Genomic DNA, 26,031 nt, shown 5'->3' with positions numbered 1-26,031 from the left:
TGAAACAATGAAATATAAAATCATTTCCTAGCAACAACCTCTTCATTAGTTACAGATCCCTTTAATGTGGAATTATTTAGATTACTTACTTCTGCAGAGAGTTTGCATGTTTACTGATATTGGTGAATTGTAATGCCAGAAGTTTGAGTGGCCTTTTATGGTTGAAATTTTCTGAAATGGGTAGTGTTATTGGTTCATACATTTTGTTTCATTGCTTACTAGAAGACTGTTCAAAACTACAAATTTAAAACACAATCTAACAACTGGTGCTGTATTGTACAAGGAATATAATTTAATATAATCATGAAGGTGAATCAGAGAATGTATACACATATGCATGGCCCTAAAAATGTTCGACACCAGCCCAGAGAAAAGTGTGGAAGGCTCAATCATCAGCAAAGTTTAAGCTTTACTCTTATTACCAAAGCAATGGATGAAGGTAAAACATCCACATTACCTTGACCTGGCCAAGCATTTTGGCAAAATCCCCTATTCAGGTGTAGTACAACAAATGATTAATGTTGGTTCAAACACTTGCATCACTAGCTGGATTGGCAACTTGAGCACAGGATGCAGGGGATCAAAACAGGGGAAGAAACCAGTCACCAATGGAGTCCTCTAGGGTTCGGTACAGATCCTTTTTCTGTTTGGCATATACACCTCAAAAGTAAAAGGAAATACCAAGTGGCCTTGGGCAGTTAATTTGGAGATGACTGCGAGCTAGGAGCAGTTACTGAATCCCCAAATGACTTAACCATTATGCAGGAAGGTTTGTCCCAAGCAATTGATTCATTAATTCCTGGAAAATTTTCCAGGAATTAATGAATCAATTTCTATATCAAGTATATTAAAATTGAAACATATATTAGGTTCATATCTACTATTTAATGTTTTCAAGCTTATAAATTATTGTATAAGTGCAAGTTGATTGTGGCATTTTACATTTTTATTGTTTAGATTAGGTTAATATTGATTTTAGTGACTAAATTTGATGAGGTTTCTTTAAGATTTAATTATGTACTGATAGGGGTTTATTATAAAAGGCTGGGTTATACATAGAAAATGTTTTGATTTTTTTAATATTGTTCTGAGGAAATCCCTTATCTGTACAGGCAAGAAAGCAGTTAACTTTGGATTAAACTTATACATTCAGCTGTTTGGGCTCCTGGCTATCCATTTTCTTTGAGTTATTGTCCCAAGCAATAACTGGTGCCAAAATCATGACAATGCCCTTGGAGAAGTGGGAGAACTGACTACACTGTTCAGCATATTGGAACTTGTGGGTACAGTGACCTAACTTTTGACCAACATGTTCCCAGAGTCATAAGAAAGCTTTTCTATATTGCACATCTTATAAACAAATTGATTGCGACTAGATCTAGAGATGTTGTTGTCTCACTTTACAAAGCTTCTGGTTTGATTTCCATTCCTGCTTAACACTGATGCTTCTGTTAGTAAACAGGGAAGTTGTCTTAGACTTATTATTTTCATGTTTTAAAACATTCACTTTATTCTATCTTGTGAGATCAGCACAGATGTACGCAATCCTTTATATGGATCTTTACATGTAATTAATTTTGATAATTTTGATGAAGCCCATACCTCCTTCAGAATGGGGAATACATAATCTTGTTATGCACTGATTAGTGTCTCTGCCTCTTTACCCCTGTGCCTGTACTGTGACAGCGTTATTTACGTTTGGAACTATTTAAACCAATAAGTATTGCACAGTCAATATTTACGGCTCACTCTAGGCTTATTTTATTGTGAAACTGAAGTTTTCTGCATGTAATTCACAATACAATAATAAATACATTTTTATATGAAGACAAAAATACCGGACCAAATTATAGTTTTGACTGTGTCAGTACATGGCAACTGTTTGTAAGAATTCTAGTCCATGTGGAGATTAGACTGTCTGCCCCCAAAATTACTGGTTCATACATTAATGCAGTTTATTATATGGAGTGCAGTTTGGAGACTTATTAACTGAATTTGAAGGAAGGTAATACTGATCAGTGTTCTACACATTGACTAAATGTAAGAGTTGATGGTACAGTGACAAAATAGTAGCAAGAAAGGGAAGTTGATGGCGTTTTTAATCTGTAGGACCTGATAAGTTAACTTTATATAGTGCATCAAATTAGTCTTTGATGGGTGAGGCTATTATTGCTTATGCAAAGCAGTGCATCTGTTACATGAATAAAAGGTGAAAGTTGTATTTCGTTGGTTCTGTTTACAGGCTTGTATACAAGTATTGGTCTCTCGCGCATGCAATATGAAAGAGGCACTCACACTGAGAATTTACACACTATAGCAACTTTGATACGTTTATTTTATTAACTTATTCTGTATTGTGGTTTATGTGCACAGTCTGTACAAGGATTGTAATTGGAAGCAAATTATCCAGTGAATGCTAACGTATTGTTGAACAAAATGTTGCTGTCAGTCATAAAGTTTATGATTATGTGAGAAAGCACTTTGGTTTATCATCATGTCTTATTATTTAGAACAATGCATGTTAATAGAAATCATGTTTTATTTCTGCTGACATTGCTTTGAGTATGATTTAAGTCCTATATTTCTGTAGTAGCTGCTTCGATACAAGCAGTTGTTAATTATATGACTTCTAAGCTCTCTGACCATTATTCCCTCCTCTAAGGTATAGCGCACATTGTCGGCTTGCTTTGTCTGATACATCGCATGAGTTGATTTTTATTTCTGCTTCATGACTGCAGTATTGCTTTGCATTTACTGAGAATGGTGAGCACCTTAATGTACCTACTATATACTCAGCGATATTTTTTATCTTCAGTAACCTGTTCGCTCCTTTTATACTAAACTGTTGGTGCCAAAAGAACTTCTAGCCTGTGTTAGTCTAAAAAAAACAAGCTGGTGTTACCTTTGTAATAGCAGGACATGGTACGAAAATTGGACCTAGATGGCATGCCCTTGCTTATAGGTTGAGCAACATGGAATAATTTCCTCACTATCTTTGACACATCTTGGTCAAAACCAGGTTACCATCTACATGCATACCCAAATCCCGACTTGTTCTCCTGTTAGGGCTATGCCATCAATGAGGTCATGTCCTAGGATGAGTGACTTCCCAAAGGGAACTATTATACATTTTGTGGCACTGAGCTTTAAACCATGGCTTTAGCACCTGTCATTTGGCTGTGTGAATGCTACACTAGCAACAGATCAAGCAGGTTTGTTAAGGAGGATTCAGCCTTCAATTGCAGTCAACTATACTACAAGGTGTCTGTTACAGTATGACTGCTTTTTCATGCATTTAACATTGAAAGAAATGGAGTGGGTTTTGTGGGAGTGACCCATCTGTGAACATGGCTCAAATAGGGGTGTTCCTTGAGTTTGATGTGGGTGGGGCTTAAGGGGCGCCAGAGCAGTACTTCGCCTAGGGTGCCATTTCAGCTAAGGCTGGCCCTGAGAGTTAGTGGACTATAAGAAAGATACTAGGTCATTTGGTTGTTGCATGGGAACAAGAGCAGCTTTGGGAGTTGAGGCAGTTTTAAGAGTAAGTTTGAAGGGCCTTAGGGATTTTACAGCACTATTTTTTAATGGTAGGGTATTCCATAGCTTAGCAATGGCATAGATGTAAAGGCATTGTCCAGCTCTTTTGGTAGGTTTATGTATTTGTAGAAGTAGTTTGTCAATGGAATGGAGATTTCTGAGTGGAGTATAAGGCTGTAAGATAGTTTTCTATTCCTGGCAGCTGTCAGGTTTATACATTATTTTATGAGCTAGATAGAGTTGTGCTAAGTTTAGTTAGAAATTGAGGGAATTCTAGCCAGTTTAGTTAAGTTTGAGGGCTAGACAGTGGCGGGTATAGTTTGGTAGACCAGCTGTGAATTTAGCAATTTTGTGATCACATGATTGTACTTTTTTCTTTATGGTTATGTGAAGATTTGTAAGGAGAGAGGCTCCATAAAGAAGAGAGGGGAGAGAGGGGCTCCATAAAGAAGAGAGGGGAGTAGAAAGGCATTGGCTAGTGTAGTTTTGGTGGAAGTATCCATACAGTGTTTATGCCTATAAAGTTTTCCAAGTTTGATGTGTGTATTCTTGACTGAGTTAAGTATGTGTTGTTTGAAGGTAAGTTTTGTGTCTACTGTGATACCTAGAAGTTTTGTATGAGTAACAATTTCAATTTGAGTTTTGTTTTGTGAATATATCTTACATTTGAGGGGGGGGTCATTTTGGAGAGAACAGCAGAAGCTTAGTTTTCTTTGGGTTGAGCAATAGTTGAGCTTTGTTTAGCCATGTTGCAAAGGAGGTAAAGGATTTTTGTTTGATACTTAGGAGTTGGTGCAGACTTTTGTTTGTAGAAATAATACTTGAGTCATCCACATATTGGATATGTGTACTTTGGAGGAAGGCAGAGTGAAGATTGTTAATGAATATATTGAAGAGCAGGGGTCCTTAAATGGACCCTTGGGGGACTCCAGTACTGTTTAATTGGCATGTGGATAGGCTAGATTGCTATTTTACCCATTGTTGTTTGGAAGCAACTTATTATAGAGAGTTGTTGTAATAGTTTAGAAGGGGGCACTGTATCAAAGGCCTTTTATAGGTCTAGTAAGATTACTGATGTAAATTGGCCCTTGTCCAAAGCTGTGTAAACAGTGTCAGCGAATTATAGTAATGCTATTGTGGTGCTATATGCAGGCTGGAAACCATGTTGTGTAGATGTTAGGAGATTATTAGTTAAGAGAAATTTCATTACTTGTAGGTGTATATATTTTTCTACAAGTTTAGATAGAGGGAAGAGAACAGAAATGGGTCTATAGTTAGATAATTCTTTGTTTTGTCCTCCTTTGTGCAATGGTGTAATAACAGATTTTTTCCAGAGTTTGGAGATGAAGGATTCAGTGATGGACCTATTGATCAGAATACTGACTGGATAGGCTATTCCTTCTGTGACTAGTTTATGTATTCAGATGGGAGTTTGTCAGCAGAGAGGGAGCAGGGTTTTAGTTTATGAAGAAGTGCATGGTTACATGAGAAACAGCTGTCATGGAACCATTTAATGATTTTTTTTTTAACCTCAAAAAAGGAAGTTTAGCCAAAAACATTTGTATGTTCTCAAATGATAACACGGATGTTAACATGTGAGCTTGACTGTTTAAAATTCTGAAAGATAAAGTTGCAGAAGAATACAGTTTCTTCCCCAACATGTCTATTACTTTCTCACCCTTGCCAAGTGAATGAACTTATCATTATTAACCTGTTACTCAGATTTAGATAGAGAAATAACTTCTGGAACTGCTCTAGCATTACAAAATAGGTATATGTTTATATGAGGTACTTTGTATAACTTGGTCCGATTTTCTGGGGGCAGGAGGCTGATCGTCAAATAAGAAAGAAGCTGTGAGAAAAACATGACAAGATGGATAGCCACAACTTTTGGCATCTCTAACTGTCATAAATCATAATAGTTTTTTTTTGGCACAGGAACGCTATTCTGGTCCCACTGAAAACCTTCTTTTATCTTAGATAGTGTCAATAAAAGAACTTTCTTCAGCAGGAACTACTGATGGAAAAATATCCTAAAGTCCAGCCATCCCCTTGAAGTGCCTCATCTGTTCACTGAAATTCCTTCCCAGAATGGGAAGGAACTATTTTCTTTTTCCTGCTTAAAAAGTGAGAGTCCCTTGGCAAACCCCAGTAAGTCAGACAAGTTATACAAAATACCCCAAACAAACAGGTACCTGTTTTCTAATCCTGTTCTTAATAATATACAGAACATGGAAAGTTTCTTCTCATCAGGAATAAACTCCCTGACAGAAGACTGATTTATACAAAGCGCATTGGTCCCAGCTTCTACCTGACCTGCCCAGCCAAGTTAAGACCCTACACCTGCCCATTCACATGACACTCCAAAAGTGGCTCTTCCAACAGCCACAAGGGATGTGGCTTTTCCCCAGTCTTTGATGCACAGTCTGAGGAACAACAGGCAGCCGCAGCAGAGTCACCCATCAATCGTTGAGCCAGAATTGGAGCTGGCCTGATACCTAAAGACTCCTTTGAAACTTATTTCTATTCATGTGCAGGAGAAGATACAACTGTGAAGACCAGATGTTGCTCTACAGGCAAGTAGAAAAAGATGTGTAGAAGGTAGGGAATGTAGTCAGAATTTGTCAGTAACTTCCAAGGTAAGGAACAAATGGAGTTCTGAGGTAAGTAAACCACTGACAGCCCCCCACAAGTCTAGTATCTTACTCCAAACACACACAAATTTACAACATAAAAATAAAATTTGCCTTACAGAAATTTCACACAAGCACTTGCATAAATCCCCTTAGAAATTCAGTAACAGTGCATACATATAGTTTGGTAGCTAAGCAAAACTATTTTTACAGAAAAGCATAAGTTTTCTTGTTAACAAAAAAAAAATAGTGGAAGGCTTTCTTCAGTGATGACTTATCAGCCCAGTTCTTGAAGATTGCTACCCAACTGACATATCTGATGCTGTCTTTTCCATCCATTTCCCAATGAATGGGATTCTGGATCAGACCTTGGATCCAACTGCAGCCACTTTACCAAACTTTAGGATTCATAGCTAAGATTGCTCCCCTTACTCATGATCCTCTCCTATCTCCAGCATTACGTCAAATCTTGTTTGACACTCATTTAGGACAGACAGAATTCATTTTCTTGGGCTCATCACAGCTAAGTGCGTCATAATATTTAGTTTGTTTCCTTTATCTTCTGTGTTAACTTAGATTTTTATAGTTTTTCACCTCCCATTACAAAAAAGTTTGTAGTGAATTCTTCTCCCTCTCACATGCCCTTGGGGTGTGTTATATTTTTCTGTTTCTAGTGGTTTTCCTAGTATTTTCTTCTTGCCATTGTGGTATTATTATTACCAGATATTAGGGTACATCTTCTCTACCATTGTTGATAGCTCCGTTTTCTGTTCCTTCTTATATTTCTTGTGGCTTTGTATGCACGGTGTTGTCTGTTTAGTTATATCTGGCAAACCGACTGGGTTTAAAAAATGTGTTCCTTGTAAATACAAAATGCCTAATTTGGATATGCACCTTAAGTGTGTATGTCTAGTTGCTGCACACCTTGAAGAATACTGCTCGATCTGTACAGTTTTTGGGCACTGAGCTGTCACTGAGCACTGTAATAAGTTAATTCTCAAGGGCCTTATCCCATCTGGTGAATCCTCTAAATCATTGTCTGCTTCTGGAACATCCCCATCAGGGAAGATGACTTTGGATAAAAAAGGGGAAAAAGAGTGGTTAAGCCTAAACAGAAAAGCAGAGAGATGAGGAAGTGATTCCCTGACCACTCTTCTTGATCAGCATTGACTTCAGCTCTATCTGCCAAGTCTTTGAGACTCTCTGATCTGATAGCCTTTTTGGATAAGATTCCTCTGTGATCCAGAATTCCTCCCATACTGGAACTGAAGTTTTCTCTGGAGACAATCTCCCCTAGATTGTGATCCTTTTTCTTCAGAAGAGTCCCAGACAGTTATCCTCCAGACCTCCATCCATGTTTTTCTCCTTAAGATCTGCCAGAAGTCTCACAGAAGCTGATGTAGATAGAATGAGGAGGAAGTACCCCAGGACCCAAATCCAGTTGGGAGTTCTTCCATCTGCATCTACCATCAGACCCATGAGCATTGTACCTTCTCACTTACTTTTGGCTTTTCCAACACCAACTGGATTTTTGCCTTTGGGTTTTTGGGATCTGAGACTTCCTGGGCTGTCTACATTAGATTTGAAATTATGGTCTTCATCAACTCCTGCATCTTCCCTGATCCAACCAGTTCCAGTTTCCTTAGAGCCAGATGGATCTCAGAGCCATAGCTTCAGTGGTGACTCCATAGACAAGGACTCAAATTTCAAGTTGTCAGAGCTGTCCCTTCCTTTTGGAGCTTTAGGGTTGGACAGCTTAGCTCTGCCCTCCATGCTGGAGCTGAATCAAGTTGGCTCCATTGCTGATCCCAATGTGAAAGCTTCAGCTACTACTGGACTGTCACCAAGCTCCCTTCAGCTTATGCTTTTGAGGCAGTGGAGATCTTTCTCCAGTGCAGGAGACTGGACATGTCTATCCCTCTCATCTGCACCTGCTTCTCAACTGAGTGGCCTGGACCTGATCCTTCTCAGTCTATTCCATTGAGACAGCCAATTTATTCAAGCCTCAAGATGATTCTCACTCAGGACACCAGCCAGTCTTCTTAGTCTTCCACAGACTATCCCTTGAGAAGGCTCCAGGGAAGCATAAGTGCAACATGAGGCACATTGTCTCACTGAAGGAGTCAATGACAGAATGATTTTGATGAAGGAAAGAGGTCCCCCAGATCACCCTTTTAAAACATCTCATTCAAGGAGATCCTTGAACTTCTGAGGCAGAAAGGAGCTTGGTCATCTGAAGCACCTTCACAAGAGGAATCCATTTTTCTTAAGTCTTTTGGAGCCAGCTCAGCTACTCCATGGGAGACCCAGCTGATTTGATGCTGGATTTGATTCCTCACTTGGCATGGAAGGAACCAGAAATCAAGGAATCTATTCCTTGAAAACCAGACAAATACCTTTTAGCCCTCAAAGTCTGTGCTTAATAGAGCAGGGTCAATCATCGGTAGATGCTATGGCTGTAGTGGCAGCCACCAAAAAAGAATCCCTATAAAAGGGAGTCTAGGGCCTTGGACAGATTTAGAAAACTAGTTTATGTTTTGGTGATGTTTGCTATAAGGTTGCTGAACTATTTGGCACATATAAGAAGATTTCAGAGGTATTTGATGGAAGACCTGTCCAAATCTCTCTCCGGGTCCATGTCAGAGGAAGAAAAAAGACTTCGAATTTTGGATTAGCAATTGGCTATCCTTCAACCCCTGTCAACTGTCTTCATGTGACTGATTTTTAATGCAACAACTGATTTTTCAAGAGCCACAGGTATTGGCATTGCAATTAGAAGACATGCCTGGATGCATTTGTATGATGATTTTGCGGAGCCTTTTAAGACATCTTTTATTAGTGCCCCATTTGATGGCTTGACTCTGTTTGTCCCTAAGGTAAAGGACAGATATTTCAGACATGAGCAGGATGGAAAAATTACTTCTGCCATGGGTATATGTTTTTCTACACTCTAGAAGACCTTCTCTAGAAACCAGAAAGGGTGTAAAATGCTGTGGTCCCAAAAATTCCAAGGGTTTTCTCAGGATACTTCTGGAAAGAGATCTTCCCAAGGCAGAGGGGGATTCTCTTTTGGAAGACATCATCCTCTTAGCAGAGGAGGCTAGCAGAACCAAGACTTAAAGGGTGCTTTTTCTGAGAGTCTCTATTATCACTCCTAAATGGTTGCCTTACTGCTGCATTCTGAAAGCAATCAGGGCACTTTTCACTGCATCCAGAAGCCTGGACATCCATCACTAAAGATGTATGGGTGTGGAAAATTGTAACCATAAGTTATTACATCCCTTCTATTTTCCCACATCATCAGAAAAGCAATTTCTCAACATGCCGCCTTCTCAAAGAATAGTAGTGACATTAGAAATAGAAATGCTGCTAAGAAAGCAAGTCATCCAATAGGTCCCTCCAATCCAGATAGGATTCAGAACTTATTCAGTGCTCTTTCTGATGCTGAAAAAGAATAGGAACCTCAGCATGCTGAACCAATATGCAAACATTCCAAGTTCTGGATGGTCACAGTACAGTCTTTCTGCCCACTGCTGATGTAAAAAATGATGATAAAAAATGATACTTGTCACATTTCCCCTGTATTGCACCTTAAACGTTTTGAGTGTTGACTTTTATTTGGATTTTATGATATAAAACATTTTTTACATTTTTTATTCATTGTCATATGTTTAGAATGTTTTGCATGCTTATGTGAGTTTTAACTGATGTTTTTTCTACATTGTGTTCAGCTATTTTAGTTTTATTGTTTATTGCTTTAAAAAAATAAAATGTAATAAGAGGTACATCATGTGACATTATTTGCTATATAAACCTTTGAATGGTTGTTAACAGTAGTTCTGATGAAGTTATAAGGGAAGAAAGCACTTAACTACTGATTGGATTTGCAATAAAGTTTGTGAAGCTCACTGGTTGCCTCTCCTTTTTTTGGGTATAAATCTGTCAGTCCAATAAGTTCTGTTGATGTCACATACCAGGTTAAGGTCCTTTGAGCTAGTGACCCATATGCCATTTTGACTTGAAAATGTGCAGCATTTCCATTAAAGCTGGGTCAGAGATTGTTCTATATGAAAGGCACAAGTCACCTCTGAGCAGTTTGTATGACACAGAGTAAAGTGACAATGATGTCAGTCTGTCTGCATAGAACACATCCTGATGACAATGAATTTTCTTTGTAAGAAACCTTTGTGGTCTCTCTAATTGCTGCAGGTGTTTGGAAAGGAACATACCAAAGGAAGCACTGTACACTATTATTGGCCAGACTAGGGAAGAATATGGGGGTGTGTGGGGGGGGGGTATAACCTCGTTTTTTAGAGGCAATGTCATTACTTATGAGATGAGCAATATAAATTGCCCTTCTTATCACTGTGGAGACGTGATGATGGAATTTAAGGTTGCTGTTGACCTGTCAGCCCAGATCTCTTACCACTGACGTTGTGCTTAGGGAACTGCTATTGATGTGGTAATTTACTGAAATATCACCCCTGCTGAAAGGGATGAAAATGCATTTTTTTGCATCAAGTTTAAGACCATGACTTTGTAACCAGTCGTTAGTCGGAGTAAGACCTTCTTGCAGGATGTTGACATTGATATGAGTTTCAATGATCACCCCAAGTTTGTAGTCATCAGCAAACTTTGTCAGCCACAGTCCTTTAGTTTTAGCCTGTACTTTGGAGAACTAAATTCTGAACAGTAGGGGTCCCAGAACTGATCCCTGTAGAACACCATTGGTTACGGGTCTGCTGGAGGAGGTGGAGTCCTCTATTTGACCATATGAGTTCTATCAGTGAGTCAGTTTGCAACCCACCTGACAATATATGGAATGATACCCAACTGGGTGAGCTTATCAATGATGCTTGAGTGGAGGATTGTGTCAAAAGCCTTGCCTAAGTGTAAGTAGGCCATATGCACAAATTTGCCCTTGTCTAGGGCTTTGGTGACTGTCTCTAAGGAGTCCACCAAGTTTAATAGGCATGAACTCCCCTTGACAAAGCCAGAGTGGGTGTGGTCAAGCATTTGTAGCTGTCCTATATCTTTGTTAATAAAGTCCATGATGATTCGTTCCATGGCATTGTAGATAAGGCTGGTCAGCCTAATGAGTCTGTAATACCTGGAGTCCATTGATGCATCCCCTTTTTGCAAAGGGATGATGGTAGCTTTTTTTCCATTCCACTTGTACAAAGCCAGTGCTTAGGCCATGATTACAAAGTGTGCCCAATGGTGATGTTAATTCCTGTTTTAACCCATGTAGAAAAAAGCCCAGGATGTTGTCTGGTCCCATAGAGGCTGTGTTTTTGCCCTTGGAGAGGGCATTTAAGACCTGCTCCTCATAGTTACTAGGTATGGGATAGGTGTTAGGGATGCTTTTGGGACCTCATTATTTTGCTACAGTCTTTGACACAACCCCCTTTTGAACCTGCTGATAAAGATGGTTTAAAATTTCTATTGTGGAAAACAATCTTATTGGTAGCCATTACTTCTGCTAGATGAGTGTCCGAAATTCAAGCTTTGTCTTGCCAGCCACCATATATCAATTTTCACAAACATAGTTCCGTTACAAACCAACCCTTCTTTTTCTCCTAAAGTAGCTTCAGAAACTTCCCTCAATCAAACCATACATCTTCCAGCATATACATTACATTTGCTACATGTACATAGGCAACCATGTTTCTATCTTTATCAAACCAACCCTTTAGAAAATGAGATAAACTGTTTTTATCCTTCTCAAAAGCTAAAATTGGACAAGCAGTTTCCAAGGTCAACATAGCCAAATGGCTAAATACCAGCACTTCTCAAATCTACCAAGACAAAAGTCTGACCCTATCAAGACCACCAAGAGCACATTCGACAAGGTCATAGTCAAAAATTCATGCTTTTATTTCTCACTACAAATCGGATCTAATTTCCAGAAATAGGGCTGCCTTTTGTTCTGCCATCCTCCAGAACATCTTTCCATGATACCACCTGGTAACATAAGTAGCTGGGAAGTCAGTCCCATTTGTGAAGAATAGATGGAAAAGACATGGTCATATACAAAAATTACACACTCACGATAGTGGTAGATCTGTGCTGTCTGTTGTCCTTCCTCAACTTTTATTCCTCCATCTTCTTTTCAATTTATGGAGGTTTTACCATAGTTTGGACTTTCCTTTGAGCAGGATTTCGTTCTCTTAAAGGTCAAGAGCAGAATTTCTATATGCAGTAATTGTTTCTTTAATTCACCAGGTTTAAACATAGATATATATATATATATATATATATATATATATATATATATATATATACACACACACACACACACACACATATATTTTTGTGTGTGTATGTGTGTATGTTCTATTTTATTGCTTTGCAGGGAACTGTAGGCAAACTCGATCTGAGGTAATGTTGTAGGTAGGAGGTGATTATGGGTAAGGAGTTGGACCAGATGTTAGTTTCAAAACACTATTCATTGAGGAAGGACAGAAACAGAGATCACAGATCTATTGCTATGGCTAGTAAATAACTTTAGTTTTCATGAGACCTTCGAAAGGAGCACTCTCTTCAGCATTAAAAAAAAAAACTGTTTCTTTTTTATGGATCTGTGCTCAAGTTCCTGATAGATGACTCATGTAGAAAGTGCTTTTAGCATTTAAAAGCTGGAGACTTACATTGTGGCTAGGGCTGCTTTGCAGCTTAAGTTAATGGAGAAGTAATCTGTACTGGAACATTAATAACTCATTGTCAGAACTGAAAACTGATAGAAACTAATCTTGATGAGGTTAAACATTTACTTGTCATTAAAGTTGCTAAAGTTGCAGATGTTTTCAGAAAACTGCAGCTTTTGAAAACCAGTCAGGTACAGTAATTGTATAGAGTATAAAGAAAGTGTTCATTCGGTTCTGAATAATATAGTGAATAGCCTTCCTCTATGAACTGCATTTTATCACATACACTCAAATTCAGAGAATACTTTTTTGAGTAATGTATGTAAATTTAAAAGTATACTATGCAGTTGACTAAAAACTCACAAATGGAAAAGTAACTGCCATGAAGTATGCAACCAAATTCCACAAGCAAAAAAAAAACTCTACCTTTAAAAGTAAGCTGTTTATTTAAACTCAAACCAAAGTTAATGCTTTTGGCTCTTCTCTTTTATCTGCGGTTTCTTCAGAGCTAATCCACTTCATAATATCAGAATCAGAGCATCATTTTATTTAGCCATTTGCTATACACGACCAAAGACTAACCATTCATTTTAAAGGTCTTAATTTGAAAATACTTTTTATGTTAATGTTTTCAATAATGTCTGATGGATGGTGCATCTAATAAAAGTTGCCAGTTTAAAAGTGTTAATTACAAGGCATCGTATGTTAAATTGATACTGCGTGATACTGCAAATTTAATCTTAAAACTTTTACCAACATTGCTGTGTTTATATAAAGCACAGTTAACATTTCTGTTTTTTTTTTTTTTTTTTTTTTTTTTTTTTTGCTGTGTACAAATCCTCATACACTTTTCCTTGAGCACCTGTTATTTTTACCAAGAAAAAAGAAATAAAACTAAACATTACAATGACAGAAAATAGCAGCATAAACTACATAACAGCTAGTACATCTATAATGCCCAGTTTCTGGACAAATTTTGATACACTTTTTTTTTTCATAGAAACTCTACATACCACACTAATGACATCAATTCACCCTGAGGATCATTTCAACAGAGCTGCTCGATAGGGGCACAAGGAACTAACGTCTGGCAACAGGATGACTGGGAATATTCTTGGGCAAGGCTTGTATTGGCTCCAGGGCCGTTAGCCTTGTACTCACCTATAAATGTGTATTTGTTTGAGTATATATGCTTGTATATAATCATGCACACAGATACATACATATGCATTTTATTTACATATACGGAAACACACACATACACACACACACACGCACACACACACACACACACACACACACACACACACACACACACACACACACACACACACACACACACACACACACACACACACACACAATGGTGAAAGTATCGAATTTGCCCATTTCTGCACTGCAGTGCGATCTCGGAGTTGATATATTTAAGTAGGAGGGTGTGGGGGATGTAGGGGGACGTAGCCCCCTTGCAAAATAGTAGGGTCGATCTCATTGTTTTTCAATTAAATGATTGTAGACATTTTGATAATTCAATGTTTTGCATTGAGATGTTATTTTTCAATGAAATGACTATTAGACATTATGAAATTCAACACTATGTCGATAAACCGTATATTTCACACTAGGCTTTCAAATGCGACCATATAGTGTGACATAAAATTTGGGATCTGGTTTAGCAACTGGGATTATCTCTGCTGACTGTTCAATCTTAGAAACCTAGGGACAATCTGCCAGAACAGTATCAGGAGTAAAGACATGTTGTGGAACAGGAATATCATCTGGACTGCTCTGAGAGCTAGAGTCTTTATCACAGGAACAATGCTGCAATATCAGTTCTGCTACAGGAAGATATCTGCGATTTCTCCTGTAATCCACACCCTCAGATTTAACAAAATAGGATCTTGGCTCTGCACATATACTCATTACTTGACCAATCTGGTCAAAACCTTTCGCTGTTTGTATACACACTGTCTCTCCTTCTTTCAATGGACGAAGACATCTGCTTGATTTGTCATAGCTGGACTTTTGAAAAGAACACTTTTTATATAACTGGGCTCTAATGTATTTGTTTTGCATAGCTTTAGGCCTCAATAAACTAGAACTGATAGGCAATTTTGTTCTGGTTTGTCTAGACAGAAGTCTCTGAGCAGGTGAGCCAAGTATACCGTCACTGTGTATGTTTCTGAGACTGAGTAAATTCAAAAGAACATCGGCATTATTGCTCTTTGACTTCTCAAGTAGTTGCTTTGCCCTCTGTACTGCATGTTCAGCAAGTCCATTTGATTGCGGACACTCTGGACTACTAGTAACATGTACGAAGTCCCACTCTCTTGCAAATTTTTGAAACATTTGACTGGTAAATTGGGTACCATTGTCAGAGATTAACTTCTATGCACTGCTATGGACTGAGAAATGGTGTTTCAACTTAGTAATGACTGTAGTAGAAGTTAGATTAGGTAGTATATTGATCTCAAACCAATTTGAATAAGAGTCTACCAGTACTAAGTAATGTTGATTGTTTCACTCAAATATGTCAGTATCTACTATTGACCAAGGTAATTTAGGGATCTGACTCAGCTGAAGTGGCTTTTTTTGCAAATGAGGTTTAGTACTATTACATACTGAACAGAACGAAAGTACTCTATCAATGTCTTTCACTAGAGAAGTCCAAAACACAAGTCCACTTGCCCTTCTCTTAGTAGATTCAGAACCTGGGAGAGCACAATGCAAAATCTGGATATACTCTTGTTGTAAGGAAGCAGGAATAACAATTTTTGGACCTTTGAAAATAGTGCCATCTTCCATCAACATCTCATCTCTGTAAAGAAAGTAAGGTTGCACATCGGGTGATACACTAGATTGCTTTGACAGCCACCCAACACTGATGTAGTGAATGAACGTTTGCAAAACTAGATCAGTCATTGTATGATCTCGTACCTCATCAAGTCTTCTGGTAGAAAATGTATGCACTTCCATGACATCAAAGTCAAAATTCCCTGTGGCGAGCTGTTCTGTTGTATTTCTGGGTGATCTGGATAAGGTATTAGACAGATAAAGAAGTTTGCCTTTTGTATAGATCATTCTTAAGTTGTACTTTTGCAATTTGAGCATCATTCTTTGTAATCTCTCTGGAATTGAATGCATAGGTATCTTTAAAATAGTAACCAAAGGTTGATGATCAGTTTCTATCTGGATATCTCAACCATAGATATAATCATGAAATTTGGAACATGTAAACACTATTGCCAAAAGTACTTTCTCAATTTGAACATACTGCATCTCAGTCTGGATAAGTTTTCTAGATGCGTAGGCTACTGCCCTGCCTTTTTGAAGAATAACTGCACCTAAACTAAATTTTTAAGCATCGCAGGGAAGAGTTACTGGTCTGTTGACATCAGAGTACCTTAATGTTGGCCAGGAAGCAAATTTCTGCTTAAGAACTTCAAATACTTTCTGGTGCTGTTCTAGCCATGACCATGTAGCATTTTTACGTGTGAACTCTCTCAAAGGTGATGTCAGTTCACTGTAGTCTGGTATAAACTTGCCTAAATAGTTGATCATACCAAGATAACATTGTAGAGCTTGCACATTGTCCAGTGCTGGCATTTCAAGAATGGCTGCTTGCTTGGATGGGTCTGGTCTCAAGCCAATACTTGTGAATAAATGACCTACATATGAAACTTCTGGTGGTCTGAATTTGCACTTCAGAGGATTGAGATTTAAGTTCATTTGACGTGTTCTGTCTAGAAGCAGAATTCATTCCAAATGGCATTCTGAGGAATCTATATATTCCAAATTGGGTACTGAATGTAGTCAGTAGTGAAGATTTGCAATCAAGCATCACTTGCCAAAATATACTTTTTGCATCCAAGACAGAAAAAAAACAGTGGCATTTGGTATCAGGACTGTGAAATCTTCAACATTACACATAAGATGATGTGGTCTCTTCAATGCTTTGTTCAAATTTCTTGGGTCAATGCATATTCTGATTTCATCTGAGCCTTTTTTATGAGCTGCTACCATGGATGACACCCATTCGGTAGCTTTTGTAACTGGACAAATTACACCTTGTTGCACCATTTTATCCAACTGAGCTTTAACTTTATACTGCATATCTGTGGAAACACTTCTTGCTGGTCTGACCACTGGACTGATCTCTGGGTCTAGTTTCATAGAATATTCCACTGGAAGCTTGCCCAACTTGTCATCGAAAACATCAGCATACTCTGAAAAAATAGTGTTAGTGAAGCTGGAACTGGGACACATGCTTATTTGATGAGCTTATTTGGTCAAAGAAAGCAGATTCATTCTCAAACTGTCCCTGAGATCCAATAATGACTGTACAGGTCTTCAAACTACAGAGAATAATAGGCTATAACAGTCCTTGGCCACATAACATGAAAGCACTACTGATCCTTCAGTTTGAATTTCTTCACCCCCATAAGCAACAAATTTCACACAACTAGTCACATTTAATTGTTCACCAGGTCTGACCTTTGCAAAAGTATCTGCAGACATTACATTACACTTTGAACCAGTGTCTACTTTGAGCTCAGTGGATTACCATTGATCCGAACAGTGCAAAACATGTCATTTCTTGCCAATAAATCTACTGCATCAATATTATCACCAATGAATGACACACCATCTACATGGAAAGCAGATTGTTGCAGGTTTACTTGATCAACTTGCTTTTTTGAGTGACCCTTTATAACTGCATTAGGTCTACTTGATTTACAAAATCTTTGAAAATGGTTCCATTTCTTACATTTGTGGCATTGCTGACCAAATTTATTCATTCATTTTATTTTACATTTGTTTACCGGGAAAGTCCAACTGGACACAGGTCCATTTTCAGCAGAGGCCCAGGGAGAAAAGCTCCGGATAAAATACATACATAAATAAGACAGTAAGAGATCAACAATACTTAGACAATGAATATCAAGTTATAACACAGTAAAATGTCCAGGATAACACATAGCAAACAAGATGAGAAAATTTAGCAGTTAGTTTCATGTAGTACATAGTAAAAATAATGTGCATTTCCAACAACCATGTTGATGATACTACTATAGAAATCACAGAAAATGTATAGAAGTTGCATTCTTATATTAGTTTCAATATTAAGACATTAAGAGTTTTACCCATTTTATGTGTCTTTTGACATAGGAGACTTACAAGTCAACACAGTAGTATAGCTGTGATACATACATTTTCTATACTTTATTGAGGTGATGTGAAATGCTAAAGCTAGTCAGGAGTGTTGGTAAGCAGAAGGGGTGAAACAGTGCAATGGCAGACCTGTTGTGGGAGGCCAAATTGCTACTAGGTAGTAGGGGTGAAATTGCATATAGTATTATTGGGCGTTCCTTCGTTGAAGGTTGTGCGTTAGGCCCAGCAAACCAGCACGTAAAAATCTACTGCCAATCATTAGCGGACCGGAGTTCCACTGTTGCGACCCCTAACCAGGAAAAGCCGAAAGACACAAACAAACAAACAAACATTGATTAGTGAAACTTAGGTGGTGCTGCGGTAGCGTTGTCGCCTCACAGTTAGACGTTGCCTATTCAATTCTCAGTTAGAGCATCTTCTGTGTGGCGACATGCGTGAATGGGCGTTCCTTCATTGAAGGTTGTGGGATAGGCCCGGCAAGCCAGTATGTAAAAATCTACTGCCAGTCATAAGTGGACCGGAGTTCCGCTGTGGCGACCCCTAATTGGGAAAAAGCCAAAAGACACAAACAAACAAGTGTTTATAGGGCAAGAGGAAAAACAAGATTTCTGGATTGAACAATAAAAAGGAGAATAAATCCTAATCTGTGGGATGAGCTAGTACTGTTACATAGAGAAAGGTTTGTGGGGCATATTGGTTAACATGGAGTGTAGGCTGTAGAGTTAGCATTTATCCTAGGGGTTTACAGGAGCATAACCAGGTACTGGTATAGTGTGCTTTGAAGAGCTTTTTAAATTGTGAGGTGGAGCTAATGGAAATCAAGTGACTAAGTAGGGTATTCCAAGCTTTAGAAACAGAATAGCTGAAGAGGGATTTCCCAGCATCATTATTATGCTTGATGATATCTAGGCAGTTTTGGGTACTAGATCTTAAGGTTCTTGTTGTAGAATAAGGGATAATTAGGTTTTGGAGTGCTGGAGTTTTAGCTGGGTAATAATATAGCTTGTGTGCTAAAGACGACTGAGTTTCAGTAGCTGAGGTAGCTCTAACCAGTTTAGCGCTTTGAGAGCTACACAGTGATGGGTCCTGTATGGGGTCTCAATGGCAAATCTATTAGTCGTGGTAACAAGATTCTAATTTATGTTGGTCGGTTTTATGGAGGTTGGTTAGAATTGGGGATGCATAGAGGAGGGTAGACAACAGATATGTCCTGGCAATAGTGGTTTTGGTGTGTTTAGTGAGAAATTGCTTGTTCTGGTATAGGAAACCAAGTTTTTTATGAACCTTCTTGATAGTTTGGACTATATGAATGATGAATTTTATGTTATCTATTTTTACACCTAACAGTTTGGTGTGGGAAATGGGGGTGATAATGGTTTTGTTTTTTGACATGATGGCAAAGTTGTCACATGGGGGGAGGGGATATACAGGGACTGAAAAGAACTTTTGTTTTATTTAGATTTAACATAAGCTGGACATTGGTGAACAAGGTCTCAGCTACTGAGAAGCAGTTTTGGGTTATGGAGTGAAGGCCTGCTAGTGTGCAGGCTGAACATATGAGGGGGTGTTATCAGCATACTGTTCTACTTCAGCATTGGCTGTGGAGGATAAGAGCTGGTTGGTGAATAGCTAGAACAGTAGTTGGCCCAGTATGGAGCTTTGAGGGACTCCTAAGGATACTGGTAGGAGAGGGGACAGTTGGCTCTCCCATTCTACTGCTTGTTATTTTATTTATTTATTTATCGACATTTGTTAACCAGGTTAGTCCAGGTGATCCAGGGGCCCATTTTCAGTGGATACCCAAGGAGAAAAGCTCCAGAAAATTAAAAATTATTACAAAAGTTACAAAGATATAAACAATAGATAACATAAGACTACTAGCAAGTAATAGCATGACATACGTCTATTATCAGGTAAGAAATCTATAAATATTACATATTAAGAAAACAGTATGATTGTTGTTGGCATTCTAATAGGTAGCTTTTAAACCATGTGATAGAGGGGGTGGTGATGCTTAGGGAGGATAGTGTATTAAGGAGTCTATTATGGTTGACCATATTGAAAGCTTTGGACAGATCTAAAAATGTCAGAAACAAGTTGTCCATTGTTTCTGTGGTGGTTGACTGAGTTGGAAAAGGACATTATAGCTGTGGTGGTTCTGAGGAAAGGTCTAAAGCCGTGCTGAGATTTAGTTAGGAGATTGTTTTTTAGAAGGTAGTCCATTAGTTGTGTGTGAACAACTCTTTCAAGTATTTTGATATGGGTGATAGTATACCACTTGGTTGGTAGTTGTTGAGTTCTAGAGAGTTCCCACCCTTGTGCAGCGGTATTATGTGGGAGACCTTCCATATAGTAGGTACTTTATACTATGATATTGATCTATTAATTAGAATAGTGACAGGATAAGCAGATAGCTGTAGGACTTCTGCTTTCTGCTGGTAAATTATCTGTGGGCAGGGTGGTAGGTTTAAGCTTGTGGAGGAGCTTTAAAATGGACTTGGTTGATACTGGGTGCAAGGTAAAGTGGGATGTATTGTCCTGTGTGTTTGTGCAATTTTGTGGGGTTGGTAGGACAGGGCAGCTACTGTTACACTGGGATTCTGCTAGGGCCTTAACTGTTTCAGTGAAATATTTATTGAACTGAGTGGGGATGTTCTCATGATTGTTTACTGTTGTAGGTGTTGGGGTGCTGGATTTGCCTGGTTGAAGTATAGAGTTTATAGTGGCCCAGAATTTTTGAGGGCTGTGAATATGTTTTTCCTGGATGTTTTTCTAGTAGTTGATTTTATCTAGTTTAATAAGCTTTTTGGCTTTATTGTGGAGTTCTGAATAGTTTTGTTTTGTTGATTGGGTTCTGATTTTATGAAACTGTATCCAGGCTGTGTCTCTGTCTTTGAAAATGGATTTAGTTACCTTAGTTAGTCAAGGGGTATACTTTTCTTTTATTCTAATGGTCCTGGCGGGTGCATGATAGTTTAATATTTGTAGGAAAGATGAGTTAAAGTAGTGGACTGCCTAATCTAGTGGTAGTTGTGTTAGTGGTTTCCAATTGCAGCATGTTAGGACATTTATAAAGTCATCTGTCTTTAAATTCTTTTTGTTCCTCACTACTCTGAAGGTTATCTGGTGAATTTAGTGAGTTTTATTGCTAAGAAGGAAGGTAGGTTGATGGTCACTAAGGCTGTCTGGGTGGCAGCCTGCTTGAGATGTGAGAGAGGGATTGGATACAAGAATCCAGTCCAGAATGGACTGATGTTTTGAGGCTTTGTCAGTTCTAGTAGGGGATGAGATAAGCTGGGTAAACCCATGGAGGTTAGTGTAGGTGGATGGATTGTGGCCAGAGCAGATGTACCAGTCTATATTAAAGTCTCCTAACAAAATATTTTCTTGTGGAAGGGAGTTTGAGATCCATTCTAGTAGCGTTTCCATACTGGCAATGTTATTGCCTGGTAGAGAGTAGCAGCCTACAATATTTATTTGTTTCTTGGGGTTCAGTTTTAGCCTTGCAAGTATGACTTCTGCATTATCTATGTCAGGTATACTAGCATCAGGTTGTTCAAAAACAAGATGGTTTTGGAATAGTAGTGGTACACCACCACCCCTTTTGCCTATTCTGTCTTTGTGTATGATGTTATATCCTGATGCTGTTATTTTGTTGTTGTTAATTTCTGGTTTTAGTCATGTCTCTGTCATACAATTGCAGGTTTATATAGAGCTAATAGGACATACATCTCATGGACGTTATTTAAGATGCTTCTTGCATTAAGGTTAAGAAAGAGGAGAGAGGCATTCTGTCTATGGGTGAGAGGAGTAAGGTGATCAGGGTCTGGGGTGGGCAGAGTGGTGGGACCAGGGTTAGGGTGTATGTCACCACTGCATGTTAGTTTATTTATTATATGTAGGTAGAGTTTGTTAAACTTATTGACTGCCAGACAGTGTTTTAGAGAGGTCTGGGTGTTGCATTTAAGTGACAGTATTTTATGTAGGTAATAGTCAGTGTGGGAGGATTTGAACAGTCATGGAGCTATGTGTATGTTTGGAGGTACAATGTGATGGCCAGTAGTTGCTGTTTGCCATGTAGAGGAGTTGTTGTTTTGGAGTAGAGAGTGGTAAGTGGTTAGGGCTGAGAGATGGCGCAGTATGATTGCTTTGTGTATACAATAGGATTTTTAGTATGTGATTATGTAGACTGTGGAACATAGTTCCCTTTACATGTAAGAGTAGATGTAGTGAATTGAGTATTTTGGTAAGTCTGTGTGGTCTGATTAGTTAGATTGAGAGTGGGGCGTGGTAGCTGTGTTGTGTTTGAAGTTGTAGTGATGTGTGATAGGCTAATTAGCCTGGTGGGAGGTTGAGAGTGAAAAATGAGGGTGTAGTCTGTATATTTAAATCAAATTGATGTGGGGTGGGTGCGAATGGGGATAGAGGAGCAGAGTGGAGTGAGCCTGGAGTGGGATGGCACTGGCCGTGGAGAAACTACTGTGACAAAAACAATCAACCAGGTAAGCTTTTGCGTATTTGTTTAATTAGACAGTTAATACTGGATGGTAACAGCTAGACTAAAGACTTCAGCTGACTTAAAGGCTGGAAGCTATTTCTGAGGGGCAGAGAACAGTCAAGGGAAACAGAGAAAGATAGTAGCTATGAGAAGGGTATATAAGCTGCTTAGGCTACAGGACAGCAATATTGTAGGGTAAGTAGTGGTCTCAGAGAAGAGTGTGGAGAGAGAAAAGAAAAAAAGATTAGTCTTGGGAGCCAGGGTTTAGAGTTGGTTATTACTAATAGGTGGAAGATGGGATGATAGAACAGGGTAGAATGAGGCAGGGGTCAAGTGAGGATATACTAGGGAGTTAAGTAAGCCAAACCTGAGGGATAATACATCAATAGACAAAAAGGTACACTATGATGTATTTAAATGGCCTATAGACTGGTTTTTGCTGGGTTCAGCCCTCAGAGTGGCTGGGTGAGTTTTTCTAATGCTTCACTTTGCTTGGGTCTTTCTGCAATGGAGTGAAGAAACAGTTTCTGTGAGGAGAGTCTATCTAATAAAGGGCAAGACAGTAGGAAGTTAGGAATTAGATAAGTCTTTGGTCAGTCAGATGGATATATTATTTACAGTTGTAGGGGTGCAAACTAAGTTAGAAATCTAGTGTACTAATTATAAGTCAGTGGGTGCATTATTACATTCAATAAGATCAGCTTGTAATGGCCACATTCAAAGTCTATAAAGCATGACAAAACAATTTAAGTAACATGCAGTACTTCAATCATTAGTAATTATGTCCAGTAATATAGCTATGCAGGTCTAACAATTAGATTAATTTTAAGTGTAATAAGCAGCATGAGGTTAGCCAATGTGAGGGCAACGGGTTAAACAGTGTAAAACTCTAGTTGTAATAGTTCTTAGATTTGTAAGCAGTATTCCATGCCCAGGGAAAGTAGCCATAGGTTACCAAGACTAAAAGCAGTGTATGCCAAGATCACTAGAACACAGTAGTCTTTTAAAAACCTGGATGTGGGCTTTCAGTTTAGAACAGACTGCTTTAATAAGCAGGTTGTGAGCATACCTTTCAACCTGGAAACATCAAAAATCTGGACAAGGCCCATGAAAAATAGGTACAAATCCGTATGCTGATTAACATACAATTTACATACATAATTGTGTAACCCCACCCACTCCAATGGAATTGTGGGATACCAACTTTCAAAAGCAAACTGAAAAACAGACAAAATCTGGCACCAGAATCCCCCTGCAGCCATCCAATGTCCCGTTATCGGGATATTTTGCCCCATTTACCATAAACATTAATGTGTGCATACTACTTTACTTCTACAATAATTATTTGGATTTTATTTTTACATTTTATAGCACAATGCACAAACACTAATACACATGTGCTAAACAAAGCAATACTGTCTCACGATGAAAATAGACTTAGCATTAAAAGTTATATAACCTTGAAACTCACATTCATTGAAACAGCATTGAAACCCACACCACATCCAAAGAAAATGCATCTGGCCAGTGTTGGATAAAGATTACCTTTGGGTTGTTTTCAGATCATAAGCCCCTTGCACACAAAACAAGAAACATGGATGTATTCTTGGATGCACCTTCCTGACTTTATAATATATTCCTTGTATAATACAGCACAGTTGTTAGACTTAGAACGCATTTCAAATTTATTGTTTGAACATTTTTCCAGTAGGCAATGAAATAAAATCCAGAACCAATAATGACAAAACTATCCAATTCAGAACATTTCCATCATAAAAGTTTACTTACACACACACACACACACACACACACACACACACACACACACACACACACACACACACACACACACACACACACATACACACACACACACACACACACACACACACACACACACACACACACACACACACACACACACACACTATAAAAATAGAATGACAGTGCAAGCCATAGGCATCTTCAGTTCTTTTTTTTTGTGGGGGGACAAAAGGCCAAAAACCAGGGACACATTTTAAACATTACTTGTATAATTTTGGAAAGTTGCTAGAATAAAATATTATGTTACTACTATGCATTTCACTGCCCTGTGCACTACAGTCAGAACAACATACCTCTATGCCAAATCAGCAGTTTCCTGAAGGACAGGAAGACTGAAACTTAAATGGCTATCATTTAGTGAAATGTTCTCACTTCTCACCATAGCTCTCAACTTCTTAGCACAAAAAAAATGGACAAAGCCAATAATGGGGGGATACAGAATTCAGTTTTTACTTCTCACCATAGCTCTCAACATCCTAGCACAAAAAAACTGGACAAAGCCAATAATGGGGGAATACAACCCCAAAATAGGTACAAATTTCAGATTCTGATCTTATAACCTTAAAAATTGCTAGAATAAGAGATTTGTGCTACCATTTATTTTCTGAAGAATATGAAGTCTGAAATTTAAATTCCTGTCATTATTTAGTGAATTCAATCCTTCAGTGATTTGCCACAAAAATCCTGAAAAAACACATATTTTATGAGGAACAGAAAAAATATAAGGCATAAATTTATATGTGGTGGCGGCTAGGGAATTTAGGCTCTTTTTACTTGTACCCAAGGTACAGGGTTTGAGCCTCAGTACTTTCTACCCACCAGGTATATTTCCCTGGGGCATTTACACACACACACACACATACACACACACGCATACACACACACTAGAATACCTGAAATCTCTGCAGTCCTCACACACAATAAAATATCTGAAAGCTTTGCTTGCAATATTTCCAACAGTCCCATCACTCTCTGCAGTAAAGGCTCATTTCCAGCAGTCCCATGATCGCACAAAATCCTCCCAGATGCAGCATCCACAAATAAAAGCAGTCTTGCTCGCGCAGATGCAAGTGCACCACCATTCAAGTCTTTCCTGGTTCCTGTTCCCACTTCCAGAGCCAATTCAACATCCGGAAGCCCTTGAGCTCAATTCCGATAGGCTGACAGAGCTGATATCATCGTGCATGTGATGACATCAGCTCAAATAGTGAAAAAAAGAAACTTTAAAATAAAAGCTGGGAAAAATTTGGAAATGAAGGGGTGCCACTCAGGAATCATGTCACCCCATTATATGGTCCCTAAAACTCGGTAAAAACTGAGTAATACAGGACAGTTGAGAGGTATGATTGTGAGTGCTACATATTCCTGTATGCTACAGGCGATACAGAGGTCAGCAACTCAGTCTCAGTGACTGGGATAATTTGTGTCGAGCTGCTACTGGGCAGAGTAGAGTGCATATAGAGTTGGTAATTTAGAACTAAATTTTACATGTGTTAATCAGTCCCCAGTGTTAGCGACACCTTTGCTGCATTGTACATCTTAAACAGATTGTTTCCAGGGTTATGTCCGCTATTACAGCTGCCGTTTTGGCTGGAGAAGAAATGCCACTATTACATATTGCAATTACAATGTAAGAGAAGATATACTAACGGCATGCATTACAATTTCAGTGTAAGGGAAAATATACCAACATAATAACTTGCAAGATCATTAGCAGCCTTTT

Source organism: Protopterus annectens, chromosome 8.part1 (genome assembly GCF_019279795.1).
Source record: "Protopterus annectens isolate FY-2018-M chromosome 8.part1, PAN1.0, whole genome shotgun sequence".
Lineage (NCBI taxonomy): Eukaryota > Metazoa > Chordata > Ceratodontiformes > Protopteridae > Protopterus > Protopterus annectens.
This window is presented reverse-complemented; position numbering follows the sequence as displayed.